General features: G+C 52.9%; 1 protein-coding gene across 1 annotated transcript in view; it reads left to right on the forward strand.

The window, feature by feature from the left end:
• Nucleotides 1-4,787, forward strand: part of LOC102015362 (HLA class I histocompatibility antigen, B-42 alpha chain-like) — an 18,652-nt gene that overhangs the window by 9,887 nt on the left and 3,978 nt on the right. The window lies entirely within an intron of this gene.

Here is a 4,787-nt window from a genome sequence, read left to right on the forward strand (position 1 = left end):
GATCCTCCTGCCTCAGCCTCCCGAGGGCTGGGATTACAGGCGTGAGCCCCCATGCCCAGCAAATATTACTTTCATTTTTTTCTTTCCCAGCCCCAGGAGTCGAATTCACAACCTTGAGCTTGCCAGGTTGAGCTAAATTCCCAGCTGAGCTGTGCCGCTGTGCCACTGAGCTAAATTCCCCACTAAATTCCCAGCCCCCTGACGCAGGGTTTAAAGGCAGCAGACTAATGAAACTAGTGGAGGAAATATCAAGGCAGCACAACGTTGAGGCTGTAGTGTGGGTAATGCTGGCATCTTTCAGCCACGTTTACAGTGCGAATTTGGAGCAAAATCAGAGCAAAAATATCTGAAAACCTTGCATTTTGGCCAGAAAAGAAGCACATGTAATCCTAGAGCCAAAGAAGTTATGATTGTTGAAGAAATTTGCACCATTAAAAAGAAGCCAAGAGTGAGCTCAAGGCCAGCCTGAACTGCATAGTGAGACCCTGTCTCAAAAAGACAGAAAAGAAAAAATAAAAATAAAAATAAAAACACAACAACATCACCCTAGTTAATATACATTCATACTCAGCAGCTGGCCTAGAGGGCTGACTTATCCACAGAGGAGAAAGGGTCAAGTTTATGTCAAGCCAGGCGTGGTGGTGCACACCTGCAATCCCAGCACTTGGGAGGCTGAGGCAGGAGGATCTTGTGAGTTCGAGACCAGGCTGGGCTACAAAGTGAGCTCAAGGCCAGCCTGAACCGCATAGCGAGACCCTGCCTCAAAAAGACAATCAATCAATCAATCAATCAAGGCACTGCAGCAATGATGCAATTCAAGGTTCAAGAGACTGTAAATGGCTAAGGAGAGGTAACAACCTCACACCCAGATAGGTCGTTTTCTTTGTTTAGCCCTGGCTGCCTTGCTCATCAGCGTTCCTGCACACAAACAAGGAGGGGCAGCCTCCGCCTCCTCCCGCCCTGGGAAGGTCTCTGCAGCTGATCGCAGAGCCCAGCCTCCCACAGGAACCTCCGTGCCTCGCACACCTTGCGTTCTGCATGCCTGCACAGCGTCACATGGGTGATGCCAAGGTCTGCCGTCATCTTGAGAGCAGCTGGGTCCCCTTGGATCACAGCTGCAGCAGCTTCTGAGGGCCTGGATTCTGAACACCTGGAAGCATTGCCTTAGATGGCCTTGAGTAAGACTCCTCAAAACTAAGTCTTATTAATTAATTTATTTATTTGAGACAGAGTCTCCCTATGTAGCCCAGGCAGGCCTCAAACTCAGTGATCCTCCTGCCTCAGCTTCCTGAGTCCTGGGATTACAGCATGCTCCCAACCCCCCATGCCCAGCATGCACTCCCATGCCTAGCTTTTTTTTTGTTTTTGTTTTTATAGCAGCAGGAATCAAACTCAGGACTTCACACTTGCTAGGGAGGTGCTGCTCAACTGAGCTAAATCCCTGGCCCTTTTTTTTTTTTTTTTTTTTTTTTTTTTGAGACAGGATTTCACTATGTAGTTCAGGCTGCCTTTAAACTCACTATGTAGCCCAGGCTGGCTTCAAATTTAAGCAATCCTCCTGCCTCAAACTCCCAAAGCAAAGTCGTTCAAACAATTTTACACCTACACACTTGCACCTGTGATAAGTAGAGTCTGGCCAATTTCTGAGATGCCCTCACAGCATCTTTCCTATTGTTCTGGTGCAAAGTACTTGGCTTCTTTTTTTTTTTTTCTTCCTGTCTTTTTGAGACAGGGTCTCACTATGCGGTTTAGGCTGGCCTTGAGCTCACTTTGTAGCCCAGCCTGGTCTCGAACTCACAAGATCCTCCTGCCTCAGCCTCCCAAGTGTTGGGATTGCAGGTGTGCACCACCACACCCGGCCTATTTCTTTTTTTTAACATGGTTGTTTTAACAAGTTAATAAACCCCAAAATTCCAATGGCTGACACCATAGGAGATTGTGGGGCTTTTGATGGGTTTTTTTTTTAGGTGGCCAGTTGGGCGGAGTTCGTTTCGTTTTCATATTTATTTTTGCTTTGCTCGTGAGCTCCGTGGGCTCTGTGTAGGAAGTAGGGAGGCCGCCCAACCATCTTGGCCACATGGCTCCAGAGGTTACTGCCACGTTCACTCAGAGAAGCGTGTGTCTGGGTTGCCTCCTGCTGGCTTACAAATCCTCTTAACAGATATTATAGACAGTAACACTGTCCATATTGAAAAAATGTTGCTACACCAAAATGTCAAACACAAGGGGTCAAGCCTGTCCGCCTGCGGGTTGGGGATGTGTTCAGGAAGGCCTTTGCCGCCTGGCACTGTCAGACGTGCACACTTCCTCTCTAGGTGTGGGGCCGAAGGGAGGACAGAGACCAGGGGACCTGAGCGGAGGGCAGCGGGTGAGTCCTGGTCCTAGCGGTACAAGAATGGCCGGGGCCACTGGGAGGGAGCCCGGCTCTTCCTAACGTTCTCAGGGCGACTCTGGAAAAAAATAACTGGAGACAGGTGCTGCTTGGGCTGGGAGCGGGAGCGGACGGGACCAAAGTGCCGGGGCTGCTGCTCCCTGCTCCCCCGTCCTCTGGCCTGTCCGCAGCGGCACAGGAAACCCCCTGCCGGCTTGGCCCCCACGGCTGCGACCCACAGCGGCCCACAGAGGAAAGTACCTCGGGGCTTCGGAGCTTTCTGAGGTTTCACAGAGGCAGCTGTGAGGCCCCAGGAAGCCCGGGACGCAGGGGAGCTCTGGCGGGAAGCCCGGGACGCAGGGGAGCTCTGGCGGGAAGCCCGGGACGCAGGGGAGCTCTGGCGAGGGCCAAAGGGCTGTGGCGCCAGGGTCGCTGAGAGCCAGGAAAGGGCGCATTGTCCCTGTGACTCGCCTCCCAACACCTGCTGACTCCAGGACGGGTCACACCGCTCTGCTGCCCGGCGGGACGTGGTCCCTGGCTGCGGGCAACTCTTCCTTTTTTTTTGCATCTGGGAAACAGGAAACAAAAGCAGAAGTTCCCAGCTTCTGCAGGCGGCAGGCGCAGGCGCAGACACGCAATAACCCCAGCCCTCCCTCGGAGGCCAGCGGGAGGGGCACAAGTTCAAGGCACCTGGGCAATTTAGCAAGACCCTGTCTCAAAACAGAAACTGAAAAGGGCTGAGGATGTCGCTGAGGCCCCCGGAACCCAGGAACAGGACTGTGGGGCTATGTGCTCTACTGGGTGGAGATAGATACTATAGGCTTAGTTTTCTTTTGCTACTATAAAAAATTGTCACACAGTGCTGAGCAACACAAATTTATTCTCTCAGGGCTGAGGATTTAGCTCAGCGGCACAGTGCCTGCCTGGCAAGCACAAGGTCGTGAGTTCGATTCCTGGTAACAGAAAAAAGCCAAAAAAAAAAAAATTTATTCTCTCTTAAATTTTGGAGTCTCTTCAATTCCGCCTCCACAGGGCTGCAGTCCTCCCAGAGGTGCTCAGGGAAAGGCCACTTCCTCCAGAGGTCAGCACCTCGCTGAGACCCTGGGCCTGCAGTGCTGCAGCCTGAGTCCCCTCTCCCTCACAACACTCCTGCCTCTCTCAGACTTTGATTTGCCACCTCTCCTTAGGAAGACCTTGTGAGTATGTCCTTTCCCCTCCTGGCCAATCCAGAACAGCCTCCCATCCTCATGCCCCAAGTTACACCCGCAGAACCTGCGCATGGAGGGAAAACGTTCCTGGACTCCGGGGCTGGGCGTGTGTATCTTTGGGAGCCATTATTCAGCCTACGAAACACAAAAATTCAGGTTGGTTGGTTTGTTTTGGTCTTTTTGAGACAGGGTCTCACTATGCAGTTCCGGCTGGCCTTGCACTCACTTTGTAGCCCAGGCTTGCCTTGAACTCACAGTGATCCTCCTGCCTCAGCTTCCTGAGTGCTGGTGTTATAGAGGTGCGCCACCAAGCCTGGCAAAAAATTCAGTTTTTATATTAGAATGGTAAACATAAAGAAAAAAAAATACAGTGGGGAACAGGAGCCAGAGTGTGGGTTTGCAGGGTGGGGAGACTCTTTCGCTGGAGTGGCCGGCGCAGGCCTCGTTTGTGTGGGTGACTGGGCCGTTGAGTCCCCAGCTGAGGACTTTGAGGATCCTCCCACAGGGTTCCAGGGGACACGTGGGAGCCGTAGGAGGTGAAGGGGTTATTATGTTCACAGGCGCCCAGATGCTGCTCAGCACCCACATCGGAGGTGCCCTGGGCCCCGGAAGTGGCACACCCGAGGGGTGGAGTGCTGAGACTCAGAACCCACAGCCAGGGCTTCCTGGGGGTTGGAGGAGAACTGGAGAAAACATGGTGACACACACCCGTCATCCCAATGGGAGGCTGAGGCAGGAAGATCACTTCATGTTTGAGACCAGCTTGAGCTAATAGTGAGTTCAAGGCCAGCCTGAACTGTGCAGTGAAACCCTGTCTCAAAAACAAAAAACCCGCAGGAGGAGGTTTTGCCGTAACTGTGGGCTTTTAGGCAGCAGTCCGGGGCTGCTGAGTAACGGTGGCAGTTTATCTAGCGCCACAGCCGGCCGTGTGGGCGGAGCAGGGGAGCAGCGGGTCTGTGGAGACGCTGAAGTTCCAACAAAATGAGTTTTACGCTTTTACAGTGCGCTGAACTTCGAGGTGAGATCGGAAGACCCGGAGGAGTCCTTGCCCCGGAGTGTGGGCCAGGATCTCTCCCCACGGCAGGATTTCTCACGGCGCTCCGGCTGAGAACAGAACAGCACGCTCGCGCCCCCTGGTGCAGAGCGCTGGGATCCGTGAGTCTGGTGAACTGTGAAGGACTTTGTATTCCCTAAAGATAAAACTTGGA

Source organism: Chinchilla lanigera, unplaced genomic scaffold, assembly GCF_000276665.1.
Source record: "Chinchilla lanigera isolate Chin_1 unplaced genomic scaffold, ChiLan1.0 scaffold00182, whole genome shotgun sequence".
In the NCBI taxonomy this organism is placed as follows: domain Eukaryota; kingdom Metazoa; phylum Chordata; class Mammalia; order Rodentia; family Chinchillidae; genus Chinchilla; species Chinchilla lanigera.